We start from the raw sequence: 16935 nt of genomic DNA, 5'->3' as shown, positions 1-16935 counted from the left end.
TGCACTCACAGTCAGATCATCTTCATACGATTCTGTACTTCCATTGGTGACACGTGGAGTCGCTGGCGTACGTGTTAAGAGGCACCTGGCCAAACTCATTTCATTAACATTGTGCTTTTAGCAAGATTTAATATATACTGTGCTAGGATGTTCAGAGAGGGCATAGAAATTCAAAAGCACAGAAACAACTTTAACAGAAAGGAAGAAGGATTGAAAATAGGCAAGTTGAGGCCCCCAATGCTAAATAAAACCAACAGTGGCAATTCTTCCCTCTACAACCTCAATAAAATTCGCCAGTGAGACAGCGATCGTAGTCAGCGGTCTGATGACGTAACGAACTGTCTGTTGCGTGGACACATACAAACATTTCGGCTTTCTGAGCTTGTTTGAGGCCGTAACTTCCTTCCGAATCGTTAAAGCCTCTGAAGATGTCTCCAGCGTTGAATGACGAAAGGCTAGACAAAGAATTGTGCCTTTGACGAAGGGCTAACGCCCATAAAGCAAATATCAGCAATAACGCAGGTACTAGCCGCGTAACCCTGCATTCCATGAGTCTTATCGTTGTTTATAATATCGCTATTATTCCCGTGGCAGTATTCTTCCTGCACGCAGAAGTCGCAGTTCGATGTTACGTCCACACGATTGCTCTACAGTTCACAGTTAAGTGTCCCGAAGAGGCTTCATCGAACCACCCTCAATATACTTCTTCACCGTTCCACTATCGAACAGCACGCGGGAAAGCGAGAAGTTAAATCTTTCACTGTGCTAGCTCTCATTTCTTTTATTTTACTATGATGATCATTTCTCCCTGTGTAGGCAAACACCAAAAAAATATGTTCACACTCTGCGCAGAAAGTTAGTGATTGCAGTTTCATGAGAAAGAGCTGCCGCAGCGATAGACGCCTTTGTTCTAATGACTGCCACTTCAATTCGTGTATAATATCCGTGACACTCTCTCCCCTATTTGGAGCTAATGCCCAACTAGATGCCCTTTTTTCAATTATTTCGATGTTCTCCGTCAATTTTATCTAATGTGCATCCCACAACGAATGACAGTGCTTCAGAAGAGGGAGGCCAAGCGTTGTGCAAGCAGTCTCTTTAGTAGACTTTCAAAGTGTTCTGCCAATAAATCTGTCTTTGGTTTGGTTTCCCTACAACATTATCCATGTGATCGTTCCTCCTTAAAGTAATTGTAATTACAATCCCTATGTGTTGACATTTTTGTGATTTTTCATGTGACTGTAATTTAGTGGATGCCTTCACATTTTTCATTGTGGCCAATTTTCACTTTTCACGCCATAGAGATATACTGCATAAATCGTTTTGCATTTCGGTTTGATGACTTACTTGTAGATGACAGCATCACCTACAAACAATCTGAGAGAGCTATGCGGATTCTCTCCTAAATCGCTTGTGTAGATCAAGAACTGCAGAGGCCGTACAACACCTCCTTGGAGGTTACTTGATGACTTTCCATCAGTTATCACGAACTGTGACCTTTCTAACAGGAAATCATGAATCCAGTCACACAACTGAGACGATACTCCATTGGCACGCAATTTGATCAGAACACGCTTGTGAGCAATGGTGTCAAAAGCTTTCTGGAAATCCAAACATATAGAATCAACTGGAAATATGTGTGTGTGTGTGTGTGTGTGTGTGTGTGTGTGTGTGACTGTATATCCCTAACGCAGTGCAAGCTATGTGGAATATAAAAATCGCCTATTTATCTCGCATGGAATAAAAGTATTTGTGGGGGACAGTATCAGTTCATGGAATAAAAAACTGAGCATCATCCAGTTCATCACAAGCTGATACATATAAGCATCCTTTATTACGCAGATCCGAATGGGAAAGCAAGCTTATACCCAGATCTTTGGTGTACCTCCTAATGTAGTAGTAAACACTACCATTTTCGACAAGTCTACCAACATGTGAGAATCCTCCACCAGTATTTCTAGTGCTTGCAGATACCGCGAATCCCCCATTCATATACGCAGTTTCTTCACCCATTTACTCTGCTTAAAGTAAGCCTTGTTTACACATAGGCAACAGTCTGATCCTTTTCCAATAACAGTCTCCATTTTTCCTTTGTGGCAACCATTTTCGCCAAATACAGCAGGTCCTTTTTTCGTTTCCTGACATCAGTCTAGTCCATTTCCAGTTTTTGCAACATTAACTGCATTTTAAGGAGTAATATTTTTAATAGGTTTCGAACTTATTCCATTCCAGTACACTGATTCTCTTTCTCAGGACCTGTTGAAAGAACAGTATTTGAGGGAACCGTAGCAGTGTTGCTCAGCGCTAATAGGGAGGATGTATTCGCCGCCCTCGGACGTAGCCTGTTTGCTGTGACTGGTCTTATTTTGTTAGGTGGGTTAGCAGAGGGAGTGAAAAGGTGATCTCTCATTATAGCAGTGTGTTGCGTGTAGTTCCTTGGGATCGACACATGTGGCAGCAGCTGGGATGCATCTCTGGTCACTTCATATGCAGCCAAGCTGGAGGACAGCGGCATGCAGTGGCTTTTCGCTGTGGTAACGGCTGGGCTCATGCAGTACCCTGGCCGCTCATGCTTAATAGTGTGGTTCAAGGAAGAAATTTTTGGTCGCTTGTTTTAAGAAGTACATATCTCCTCTTCCATTCCCATCATAGTGACAACTGCAGTTTAGTGATATACAGGGTTATTACAAATGATTGAAGCGATTTCACAGCTCTACAATAACTTCATTATTTGAGATATTTTCACAATGCTTTGCACACACATACAAAAACTCAAAAAGTTTTTTTAGGCATTCACAAATGTTCGATATGTGCCCCTTCAGTGATTCGGCAGACATCAAGCCGATAATCAAGTTCCTCCCACACTCGGCGCAGCATGTCCCCATCAATGAGTTCGAAAGCATCGTTGATGCGAGCTCGCAGTTCTGGCACGTTTCTTGGTAGAGGAGGTTTAAACACTGAATCTTTCACATAACCCCACAGAAAGAAATCGCATGGGGTTAAGTCGGGAGAGCGTGGAGGCCATGATATGAATTGCTGATCATGATCTCCACCACGACCGATCCATCGGTTTTCCAATCTCCTGTTTAAGAAATGCCGAACATCATGATGGAAGTGCGGTGGAGCACCATCCTGTTGAAAGATGAAGTCGGCGCTGTCGGTCTCCAGTTGTGGCATGAGCCAATTTTCCAGCATATCCAGGTACACGTGTCCTGTAACGTTTTTTTCGCAGAAGAAAAAGGGGCCGTAAACTTTAAACCGTGAGATTACACAGAACACGTTAACTTTTGGTGAATTGCGATTTTGCTGCACGAATGCGTGAGGATTCTCTACCGCCCAGATTCGCACATTGTGTCTGTTCACTTCACCATTAAGAAAAAATGTTGCTTCATCACTGAAAACAAGTTTCGCACTTAACGCATCCTCTTCCATGAGCTGTTGCAACCGCGCCGAAAATTCAAAGCGTTTGACTTTGTCATCGGGTGTCAGGGCTTGTAGCAATTGTAAACGGTAAGGCTTCTGCTTTAGCCTTTTCCGTAAGATTTTCCAAACCGTCTGCTGTGGTACGTTTAGCTCCCTGCTTGCTTTATTCGTCGACTTCCGCGGGCTACGCGTGAAACTTGCCCGCACGCGTTCAACCGTTTCTTCGCTCACTGCAGGCCGACCCGTTGATTTCCCCTTACAGAGGCATCCAGAAGCTTTAAACTGCGCATACCATCGCCGAATGGAGTTATCAGTTGGTGGCTCTTTGTTGAACTTCGTTCTGAAGTGTCGTTGCACTGTTATGACTGACTGATGTGAGTGCATTTCAAGCACGACATACGCTTTCTCGGCTCCTGTCGCCATTTTGTCTCACTGCGCTCTCGAGCGCTCTGGCGGCAGAAACCTGAAGTGCGGCTTCAGCCGAACAAAACTTTATGAGTTTTTCTACGTATCTGTAGTGTGTCGTGACCATATGTCAATGAATGGAGCTACAGTTAATTTATGAAATCGCTTCAATCATTTGTAATAGCCCTGTATTATGTCTGTGGCTAGCCGAGTGTGACATAACTGTAGAAGAGTTCCCACAGTTATTTACAGGTCCACCATAATATTATGGCGTTAGACTCCTCTTAGGCGAGTCATTGTTTCGCACGTGCCTAAGCACCAAGTTAGTACACATGTAATCGATATTAGGCATTAATTTCCAAGTCCACAGTAGGCTGTCAATTGTTTAATACATGTGATATCAGAACAATTTGTTTAAACAGTGGACTGCAGTAGTTGTTAAGCATTTAAAGTCTCATATTTACAGTCTCGAATAGTGGGTTGAAATTGGCACTGATAAGGTGCTGAGCACAAGTAAAATAACCCGTTTATCGTATCTATTTGCCGCATTTAACATTAGTAAAGATGAGCAATACTTATTCGCCATGGAGGCTGAGTTTAATATAAACAATTACGAGCCATCAAGCTCATGGGAACACTCCACATAAAACCATTTAAAATACAGTTTTTATAATAGTACAGAGAAATCCTTTTTTTAATCAAAATCAAACAAACTCTTTGAACTCTGTAAATATTATAAAGTCGTCCCAGAGGTACTTATTGGGTCTAACAATAGTTGTGGATACTTGGAAATCAATACTTGTGCATATACTTTAGACATAAAAAATACTTTCAAGATAGAAGAATATGTAGCTTCTATACAGGCGTTAAAATCATACTCGACAAACATTCACAAGAGCAACCACGGACAAATCCAAATATAATAAAGGGACTGAAACACAATGGATTCGCTGGCTTGACCTCAGCCCACACCAAAACGATTGCCGGAATCAGTACGCTTTCTAAAACGTACATAGAGGAAATACATTAAATTTACGTAACATACAAATAGCAAATAGCATAGTGGTTTACAACCATGACAGAGAAAATGAGGATGGAAAACTGGGTCTATTTGGCCCACAATTTCTTGGGGTAGCGCAGCAGAATATATATAAATAAACAGCAGTAAACATATGGGTCTTTTAATCTTTATTGACAAGGAAAATATTAAAGACTTATAACACAGAGAGGACAAGCACCAGTAGCAGAGGTAAGCCAGCCGCTGTGGCCGAGCGGTTCTAGGCGCTTCAGTCCGGAACCGCGCTGTTCCTAAGGTCGCAGGTTTGAATCCTGCCTCGGGCATGGATCTGTGTGATGTCCTTAGGTTAGTTAGGTTTAAGTAGTTCTAAGTCTGATGACCTCAAATGTTAAATCCCATAGTGCTTGGAGCCATTTTTTGAGCAGAGGTAAAGGCAATTCTGTCTAGATCAAAGTAGACTGACAATGCAAAAATTTTAAAGACACCTTACTCTAGAAAATACGTGCACGAGTAGTGCAGGAAAGACAAATCTGCCAATTTCAAGATTAACGGACACTGAAAAAAGCACTATGGGACTTAGCATCTGAGGTCATCAGTCCCCTAGAACTTAGAACTAATTAAACCTATCTAACCTAAGGGCATCACACACATCCATGCCCCAGGATTCGAACCTGCGACCGTAGCGGTCGCTCGGTTCTTGACTGTAGCACCTAGAACCGCTCGGCCACCCCGGCCTGCCCAACCCACAACAGACAGACCTGCATTGTGAGGTGCACATGTGCTAGGATCACACTTGAGGGGCCGCTGCCACACAACTAGAAAAACTGTAGGCAAAGAAACCCAAAGCCAGCCGGCCGCGGTGGTCTCGCGCTTCTAGGCGCGCAGTCCGGAACCGTGCGACTGCTACGGTCGCAGGTTCGAATCCTGCCTCGGGCATGGATGTGTGTGATGTCCTTAGGTTAGTTAGGTTTAAGTAGTTCTAAGTTCTAGGGGACTAATGACCACAGCAGTTGAGTCCCATAGTGCTCAGAGCCATTTGAACCATTTGAAACCCAAAGCCGATCTCCAGTCAATGGTATGAGCTTGTGTACAGCTCAATTCTCTCTCAAATAAAGGAAAGTAACTAGGGGCGAATGAAAAGAACCCGAGATTTAAGGGCATCCTATGTTTCAGCATCCTGATTACCAGAGCTTATTTTGAACTGACTTAAATGCACTCTCAGCTGTCTCTGACTGGCTCCGTTGGAATATGTTGTCCACTACCAGCTACTCAAACCCCTGATGGAAAGAGAAAATATAAGTGGAGTAGCTGGCTCAAGAACGATATCTTCTTTTTATATGTACACTGAAAGGTGTGATCTTGCCTACGGCTCCTCATTATGCAGAGTGCAGTGTTGTAATGATACCCTCTGTATACTTATTACTGCTTCCTACCCCAGACTTTTCCTTTGGCACAGGAAAACTCCCTTCAGAAACCTATTGAGATTTACGCGCAAGGATAACGCTAACTATAGATGGCCCATTCCAATATGTAGCTGTGCACTAGCTCCGATTGTCATAGTCAATGCGAAAAACAATTAACCCATCCAAAATAATGAAACAGAAGTCTCACACTACTGAAATCACACATAAGCTATCGGGTAACGAAAGTCTTTATTATCCTAGAGATCAGAATGCACAACACAAACAAGTGATCAAAAATTCAATGGGTGAGAATAAACTCTGCGCATAAGAAGCACCACAAACTGTCGGGGGCCCTTAGGCAGTTGAAACCTGATAGTCAAGGGAAGGCAGGATTCTGTTACGATTGTGGACGAGGCCGTAATCAGTTACTACTGGTTCCCTTTTACAGTTACACACATTTATTTTTAAAACAGTAATTTCAGACTCAACAATAAATAAAAAATATCACACGTTATTAATGAAGGAATCAGCAACTGTGTAAATAATAGTGTTTTCAGTGCGTTACATTTTAGCAAATCACCATAAAATATAGATACACTTAATGTTGAAAAAAAAATACAAGCCATTGTGATCATGGCTGAAGGCCTAACACACCAAGAATGGCAATAAATTAAGAATGTTTAAGAACTCGCTGCAATTACAATTTACAGGTATTTAAATACTAAAGAGTAAGGGGCCACAAACACAGCAGAAGGTATCAGACACCAGGAACGGCAGTAAATAAGGTTTTAAGGCTTACTGCTAAAATACAAATATCGAATTATTTTTTCAAAGCAAAAGACCACCCTCATGGCTAAAGGCCACACATGCCAGGAACGGCAATTATATAAAAAATTTAGAAACCTGCTGTAAAACAGCAAATACGAGCAAAGGTTAATTAAAAGAAACAAGCAACTGACTACCAAACGGGTGAAATAAGATGATGATAACCTTGTAACACAACCCTTACACTGCTAGATTTATTCCAGAAGGCGACCGGAACTATTAATTAGACATACATAACCTTTAATGTAGGCATTACATCTTCTTCACGCGATCAGGCCCAGAGGACCGCGCGCCACCTCAGTTAGAGCTCTCCATCCGTCTCTGTCTTCTGCTATCTGTCTCTCACTCCATCGATCCACCTCTTTCTAGGTCTTCCCACTGGTCTGCTGCCTGACGGGATCCAGTCCATTGTGATTTTGGGCCATCTTGTTGCCTCCATTCTAACAACATGTCCAGCCCATTGCAGTCTTTTGCTTCTCATCACTCCCACGATGTTAGGCTCCTTGTACAGCTCTTCTAATTCAGTGTTATGGCGTCTTCTCCATTCTCCAGTAGTCTGATCTCTGACTGGTCCAAATATTTTCCTGAGGACTTTCCTTTCAAATGTTAGCAGTCGCTTAAGGTCTTGTTTTCGAGTGCTCCAGGTTTGAGAACCATAAAGTACTACTGGCATTATTAATGTCTTATACAACCGTAGCTTCAGTTGTTGCGAGACACTTCTACATTTTAATATAGGGTCTAGAGAGTGATAGTATCTGTTTCCCGCGTGTAGTCGTGCTTTTATCTCTGCTTCAGTTGATGTTACTTCTGTAAAAAATGATCCAAGGTATTTGAACTCTTTCACATGTTTATACCAGGTGTTGTTCACAATTAAATCTTGAGAGTTCTGGATCTTTCTTCCTATGGTCATATACTCTGTCATTTCGGAGCTAATTTGTAGACCGATCCTAGCTGCCAATAACTCCAAGGTCTGGATACTTCTCTTCAGATCTTCTTGTGTGCATGTTAATAGTGCAATGTCGTCTGCATAGGCCAGATATGTAATGTGTTCATTACCAATTTGAATGCCCTTGATGTTTTCTCTGTTGAAATCCCGCATTACCTTCTCAAGTGCCAGGTTGAAGAGGACAGGTGATAGCCCATCTCCTTGGCGTAATCCTGTTACAACTTGGAAGCTTTCTGTCATTTGATTGCCTACCTTAACCTTAAGTTTTGTGTCATTTAGGAATACCTCTACCAGTTTGACCAACTTCTTTGGTATACCAAACTCTGTCATAGTTCTAATCAGGCTAGGTCTATGTATACTGTCGTAAGCCTTCTTGAAGTCTACAAACAGGAGATGTATCTCTCGTCCGTATTCGTACATTTTTTCACAGACCTGTTTTAGGACAAAAATCTGGTCCGTGGTTGATCGCCCTGCCTGGAAACCTCCTTAGTATTCTCCAATTATGTCTGTTGCTATAGGTTTTATTCGTTCTAATAGGCAGTTGGAGAAGATCTTATAACAGGTGTTGAGTAGCGCTATGCCCCTGTAGTTGTCACATACGGATTTGTCTTTCTTTTTATATATGGGGCATATCACAGCTACCTTCCATTCCTCTGGTATTTCATGTTTTACCCAAATTTGCTCGATTAGAATTACAAGGTATGGTAATAAATAATACAATAATAAAGCACAAGAATCAGTCACAGACGGTGCTCCAGGAATCGACCTCTGAGAAGATCCAGCAACAAACACCTTCGCGAGCGATGAGATAGGCAGCCAAGAGTTGCATTCACTTCATAAGATGGTAACTCAGACTAGTGGCAGTCTAACGAATGACTAATTATAATCTTGCTGAAGCTACCTGACGTCCAATAAACCAAATGCAAGAATGGAACAACACGCCAAAGCCGGAATCGGCGGACTGCACTACGCTCCCAGAATACTGTGCTTAGAGCACCCGGAACGAGAAAGGAATCACTACCACCAACGACCAGAGTAAAAGAATCACAAACGGCCTACAATCAAGAAAGCTGTCAAAACTACACGCCTTACCGGACAGCAGCGGCAAGACGAGGAAACGTACACTGCCGTTACATACACTAACCCACAGGGCAGGTAACTGGGGCATTAGCGGCCACCAGGCAGGAAAAACTCCGCTGGTTGAACTTAACCAATTGTAACAAGCTGAACGCAGTAAATAGGAAGAAGAAGTTGAGGAAAGCTAATCAGATCCGCTTTTCCCAAGCACTCCACTCGCTGCGCTTCGCCTCGGCGACACTACCAGCAGCAACACGAAACCAAGTCACTGGAGAATCGCGAGAGGTTTCTCTACTTGAAATGCACTCATCTTAAAGCCTGCAGGATCCGGCTTACGACGAGGTCGTGCACCCTCGTGACCACAGCCCTTCCATCTGGCAGTCCATGCGCGCCGCCAGCGCGGACCTGGCTCCTCCTGACAAGGGAACCTCCCCATCGAACCCCCTTCAGATTTAGTTATAAGTTGGCACAGTGGATAGGCCTTGAAAAACTGAACACAGATCAACCGAGAAAACAGGAAGAAGTTGTGTGGAACTGTGAAAAAAATAAGCAAAATATACAAACTGAGTAGTCCATGCGTACGATAGGCAACATCAAGGATGATGTAAACTCAGGAGCGCCGTGGTCGCCGGCATGGTAGCTCACGTGTTCGCTCAGAGAGGCGGTTGGCCTCTGTAATAAAAAACTGAGTGGAACGACCAACCACCTACATTGGACAAGATGTCTTGCGACGTCCGCAACGACCAAACAAAACGATCAATAAAGAACAAAATGCAAAAAAAAAGAAAAAAATGGTCTCGTGGTTAGCGTGAGCAGCTGCGGGACTAGAGGTCCTTGGTTCAAGTCTTCCCTCAACTGAAAAGTTTACTTTTTTAATTTTCGCGAAGTTATCATCTGTCCGTTCGTTCATTGACGTCTCTGTACATTGTAATAAGTTTAGTATCTGTGTTTTGCGACCGCACCGCAAAACCGTGCGATTAGTAGACGAAAAGACGTGCATCTCCAATGGGAACCGAAAACATTTGATGGCAAGTTCATAGGTCAACCGATTCCTCCACAGGAAAACACGTCTGATATATTCTATACGACACTGGTAAAGGCATGTGCGTCACATGACAGGAATATGTTGTCGACCCACCTAACTTGAACACTTGGCGAATGGGTAAAAAGATTGTTCTACCTTGCCCGATTTAGGTTTTCTTGTGCATGTGATAATCACTCCCAAAAAGTGATGAAAACATAAGAGTTTGTCACATAAACTGCAACAAATGAATGCAACAGTTTCACAGTCGCACAGTTTTCCCTGTGCTCTGTCAAAACATATGTTTTTAACGTTTTCAGATTTTTCCGTGTGTAGACCGTCAAATCCTGCATATGTCCAAGCAAATCTGAACATGTCCTGGAATTTTGGAGAGCGAAGTTGATTATGCGTGAGTGCCTGAACTTTGATAATTCCCTGAAAATAAAAAATTAAACTTTTCACTCGAGAGAAGACTTGAGCCAGGGTCCTTCGTTCTGCAGCTGCTCACGCTAACCACGGGACCACGGCGCTCCTGACCTCACATCGTCCTTGATGTTGCCTATCTTGCGTATGGACTACTCAGTTTGTATATTTTGCTTATTTTTCTCACAGTTCCACACAACTTCTTCCTGTTTTCTCGATTGATCTGTGTTCAGTTTTTCAAGACCTATCCACTGGGCCAGCTTATAACTAAATCTGAGAGGGGTGCGATGGGGAGGTTCCCATGTGAGTCCCCAGCCGAACTGCCCACTAACACGGCCCGGAAAAAACAACGACGTCGGCCCAAAGATAGGGCAACAGTTACTACAAATCAATAACCGCCGCTGCTGCCACTAGTGGAAAGGCAACGCTTGCGGAACTGAGTGGCGCCAGTCAATACGAGAAGAAGACAACCGCAACCATGCCAACTAAAAGATACCGTCTGGCCTCCACCAGAGGGCGGAAACCTACAAACAGTACCAACGCGAGCCACAGCACGGCTCAATATGAGAGAAATAAAAACAAATCCCCTTTCTTTCCATGAATAGAAATTCCGGATAACGCAATCTGACTGTAAATAGATTTCAGAAGTTCACTATGATTGTGAACTAACAGAATGCCCTAGCGATAATTGGCTGCTCAAATCAAAACTCGTGAATATAAGCTCTCCGCAAACATTAAACTGACATTCGACGTTCCTTAACTGCAAAGCTGCAAATATTCTTACCAAAAGACAAAGCCGTCTGTCAGAAATAATGTTGCTATAAACACCTGTTATTTATCTCCCTTCTTAGTCCCGGCAACTGCTGTCACCTCGCCGCGTTCGTGTCTCTACCTAACGGTCCCACTCGGCGCGGCGCGCCTGTCTCTCTGTCTGCAGTCCATCCACCATCTGCCTCCCCAAAACGCTCCACGCCCGCGTCCTCCACCAAGATCACACTAAAATATGTCTTCAGCAAATCAACGTAACTATGCTTTCTCAGCACGAACTGAATCACATTATACTATCACATACACACCTTCCATCTTCGATGCAACAGTGTCAGCCAATCTGAAATTTTCGCGCGAAGAACCGGCATCTCTACGATTGCTTCTGATGTAATCAACCGCACAGCCAATGAAAATGAATTCACCGTTGTCTGAGAGAAATGCATTTTGCTGGGGTGCGTGACACAAAATATTTTGATGTCCCTCTGTCGTCGAAGCCACTGTTTCTCCCACGTAGCTATGATGTCAACCACATCATTCTCTCCACGGTCAGTGCTCTGCACTGGCTCACAACAAGTTATACCACCCCTGGCATGACAAATGCACACTATTAGAGGGTCATCCTCCCTGATGGGTGCGCCGGCCGGTTCCTGCCTCGGGCATGGATGTGTGTGACGTCCTTAGGTTAGTTAGGTTTAATTAGTTCTAAGTTCTAGGCGACTGATGGTCTCAGGAGTTAAGTCGCATAGTGCTCAGAGCCGAGCCTGATGGGTGCGGCACCAGTCTGTCATACGAGAGGCGAAAGTTTTGTTTAGCCTGCCGTCCAGTACGGCCAATTCTCCAAAAACCCGCCTGTACGTCTGCTTTGTGTGCCAGGCTACCACCCATCAGCGAACTTAGAGCTAGTCTTGATTCGGATCAGACACAAATTATTCCCGGCCGGGAAATTAACTCATGCTGATATGCTCGTTACAACAAACAAACCACAGTCAACCTCTTATTAAAATGCATTGTTATTACCCTTGCCTGAGGACGTACTGACGGATTAATAAATGCATAAAAATAGTGCAAATAAAGTCTGAGGAGTGAAATGGAGCCTGTCTTATAGAACAGCCGCCTTTCACAGTTATGAACGAGGAAACTGACTGTGGAGATCACTTGTATGACGTCGTATGGCACCAAAAATCGAGGTATCAGGCAGCAGTAGCCGACCGAGACAGACGCAGCAGTAAACCGCTTGTGTGTCATTTATGAGTTCCTAACCAGGAGCGAATTTTATTGTATCATCTGTGTCCTTTAATAGTTTAGTTTCTTGAGTTCCTGCCTGTAAATTTAACAGCTAATAGCCACAGTTCTCGCGTTTTCGTTTGCGTCAGAAAGTAAACCTATTTTGTGACATATTAAAAGTTCATAATCAGGGGCAAATTATTTAGTTTCACTTGAGTGCTTCGGTAGTTAGGTTTTTGAATATCTGCGTACTATCTGACACAGTTCGTGCGTTTTCGTGAGGGTCTACTGTAGAGTTGCGCAGCAGGTGTCGATAGTCTGTTTATCTGAACAGTTTAGTTTTCCACGGTCTTTAGTATGGACAGGGATTGCTATTGTTGTGTGCGGATGCTAGCCGAGTTGGTGACTCTTCGATCTCAGCTTCAGGCTGTGATGACTTCGGTTACACAGCTTGAGGCTGCAGTGGATGGGCGCCACTGTTGTGGGCCGGCGGTGGGGATGGCTGACACTGTCGCTGAGCCGGATGCTGTCGCCTGTCCTGTTACAGAGGAAACCACACTGGCTACAAGATCAGGGCAATCACAGAGGGTGGGATTATTGGGAGTTGGGAGCTCCAACGTTAGGCGCTTAATGGGGACCCTTAGGAACTTGGCTGACAAGAAGAGTAAGAATACCAATGTGCACTCCGTGTCATACCGGGTGGAGTCATTACAGACGTGGAAAAGGTCCCCTGGATGCCATGAAAAGCACAGGGTGCAGTCAACTGCAGGTGGTTGCTCGCGTCGGTACCGTGTGTCACTTTGGATCAGAAGAGATTGGTTTCGAGCGGCTAATAGAAGTGGTAAAGGCTGCCAGCCTTGCTTGCAAGATAAAAACAGAGCTGACCATTTGCAGCATAGTCGACAGGATCGATTGCGGACCTCTGGTACAGAGCCGAGTGGAGGGTCTGAATCAGAGGCTCAGACCGTTCTGTGACCGTGTAGGCTGCAGATTCCTCGATTTGCGCCAAAGGGTGGTTGGGTTTCGGGTTCCGCTGAATAGGTCAGGTGTCGACTATGCGCAGGAGGCGGCTACACGGCTAACAGGCGCTGTGTGGCGTGGACTGGGCGGTTTTTTAGGTTAGAGGGTCTCGGGAAAACACAAGAAGGGCTTCTGTCGCATATGGTGCAGGCTGAACACAGGAAGAACGTAGATACAGGAACCATTGGTATCACAGTTGTAAATTGTCGTAGCTGTGTTGGGAAAGTACCAGAGCTACAAGCGCTAATAGAAAGAACTGACGCTCAAATCGTTATAGGCACTGAAAGCTGGCTAAAGCCGGATATAAGCTCAGCCGCAATTTTTACGAAGAACCAAACTGTGTTCCGAAAGGATAGACTAAACACGGTTGCCGTTGGCGTGTTTATTGCAGTCAGAAGTAGTTTAACTTGTGGCGAAATTGAAGTAGATATTTCCTGTGAGTTAGTATGGGCAGAGGTCATTGTTGGCAACCGGAATAAGATAATACTTGGATCCTTTTACCGACCTCCCAGTTCAGATGATACAGTTTCTGAAAGGTTCAAAGAAAACTTAAGTTTGATTTCAAACACGTACCTGACCCATACGATAATAGTGGGTGGAGACTTTAATTTACCCTCGACATATTGGCAAAAATACATGTTTAATTCCGGAGGTAGGCATAAAATATCATCCGAAATTGTGCTAAACACGTTCTCTGAAAGTTATTTCGAACAGTTAGTTCATGAGCCCACGCGAATAGTAAACGGTTGTGAAAACACACTTGACCTCTTAGCAACAAATAATCCTGAGTTAATAACGAGCATCAAAACCGATATAGGGATTAGTGGACCCAGTGTTGTCGTAGCGAGATTGAATTTTGTAATCCCCAAATCCTATTCAAAAAAGCAGATAAAAATTCACTTCACGCCCTCCTGAGAGACAATCTCCACTCATTCCAAATCAATAATATAAGTGCAGACCAGATGTGGCTTAAATGTAAAGAAATAGTATCGGCAGCAATTCAGAGATTTGTACCAAATAAACTAACAAACGACGGAGCTGATCCTCCTTGGTACACAAATGGGGTTAGAGCACTGTTGCAGAAACAACGAAACAAACATGCCAAATTTAAACAAACGCAAAATCTCCAAGATTGGCGATCCTTTACAGAAGCTCGAAATTTGGCGCGGACTTCAATGCGAGATGTCTACAACAGTTTCCACAACGAAACTTTGTCTGGAAACCTGGCAGAAAATCCAAAGAGATTCAGGTCGTATGTGAAGTGTTAACGGCAAGAAACAATCAATGCCTTCTCTGCGCGATAACAATGGAGATACTATCGAAGACAGTGCTGCCAAAGCAGAGTTACTAAGCACAGCCTTCCAAAATGCCTTCACAAAAGAAGACGAAGTAAATATTCCAGAATTCGAATCGAGAACACCTGCCAATATGAGTAACGTAGAAATAAATATCCTCGGAGCAGTGAAGCAACTCAAATCACTTAATAAAAGCAAGTCTTCTGGTCCAGACTGTATACCAATTAGGTTCCTTTCAGAGTATGCTGATGCATTAGCTCCATAATTAACAATCATATACAACCGTTCGATCGACGAAAGGTCCGTACCCAAAGACTGGGAAGTTGCATAGGTCACACCAATATTCAAGGAAGGTAGTAGGAGTAATCCACTAAATTACAGGCCCATATTGTTAACGTCCATATGCAGCAGGATTTTAGAACATATATTGCTATCGAACACTATGAATTACCTCGAAGGAAGCGCTCTATTGACACAGAGTCAACATGGGTTTAGAAAACATCGTTCCTGTGAAACACAACTAGCTCTTTATTCACATGAAGTGCTGAGTGCTATTGACAAGGGATTTCAGATCGATTCCGTATTCCTGGATTTCCGGAAGGCTTTTGACACAGTACCACACAAGCGGCTAGTAGTGAAATTGCGTACTTACGGAATATCGTCTCAGTTATGTGACTGGCTTTGCGATTTCCTCAAAAAATGGCTCTGAGCACTATGGGACTCAACATCTTAGGTCAGAAGTCCCCTAGAACTTAGAACTACTTAAACCTAACCAACCTAAGGACATCACACACACCCATGCCCGAGGCAGGACTCGAATCTGCGACCGTAGCAATCCCGCGGTTCCGGACTGCAGCGCCAGAACCGCTAGACCACCGCGGCCGGCTTTGCGATTTCCTGTCAGAGAGGTCACAGTTCGTAGTAATTGATGGAAAGTCATCGAGTAAAACAGAAGTGATTTCTGACGTGCCCAAAGGTAGTGTTATAGGCCCTTTGCTGTTCCTTATCTATATAAACGATTTGGGAGACAATCTGAGCAGCGGTCTTCTGTTGTTTGCAGATGACGCTGTCGTTTATCGGCTAATAAAGTCATTAGAAGATCAAAACAAACTGCAAAACGATGTAGAAAAAATATCTGAATGGTGTGAAAAGTGGCAGTTGACCCTAAATAACTAAAAGTGTGAGGTCATCCACATGAGTGCTAAAAGGAACTCGTTAAACTTCGCTTACACGATAAATCAGTCTAATCTAAAAGCCGTAAATTCAGATAAATACCTAGGTATTACAATTATGAACAACTTAAATTGGAAAGAACACATAGAAAATGTTGTGGGGAAGGCTAACCAAATACTGCGTTTTATTGGCAGGACACTTAGAAAATGTAACAGACCTACTAAGAAGACTGCCTACACTACGCTTGTCCGTCCTCTTTTAGAATACTGCTGCGCGGTGTGGGATCCTTACCACGTAGGACTGACATGGTACATCGAAAAAGTTCAAAGAAAGGCAGCACGTTTTGTATTACCGCGAAATATGGGAGGATGTGTCACTGAAATGATACAGAATTTGGGCTGGAAATCCTTAAAAGAATGGCGTTTTTCGTTGCGACGGAATCTTCTCACGAAATTCCAATCAGCAACTTTCTCCTCCGAATGCGAAAGTATTTTGTTGAGACCGACCTACATAGGGAGGAACGATTACCACTATAAAATAAGGGAAATCAGAGCTCGTACGGAAAGATATAGGTGTTCATTCTTTCCGCGTAGTATACGAGATTGGAATAATAGAGAATTGTGAAGGTGGTTCTGCCAGGCACTTAAATGTGCTTTGAAGAGTATCCATGTAGATGTAGATGTAGATGAACAGTAAACTTCTGGGCAATCTTTCTCTGAGGACTGAAATTCTTTAAAAAAAAGCAGCGTCACCAATCTTGAATGAGGTAGAGAGCCTGCCCCCGTCATATTGGACACCCTCCCTCCGGTGTGCAAGGCGATTAATGTTTCTAGCAGCTTCCCAATTTTTTCTGATGACCTTTCGATTAATATCCCCAGAAAGGAGATCATTTATTGACCCTTATCAGCAAATTA

This window comes from Schistocerca nitens, chromosome 2, assembly GCF_023898315.1.
Source record: "Schistocerca nitens isolate TAMUIC-IGC-003100 chromosome 2, iqSchNite1.1, whole genome shotgun sequence".
NCBI classification, from domain to species: Eukaryota; Metazoa; Arthropoda; class Insecta; order Orthoptera; family Acrididae; genus Schistocerca; species Schistocerca nitens.
Note: the sequence above shows the minus strand (reverse complement) of the source record.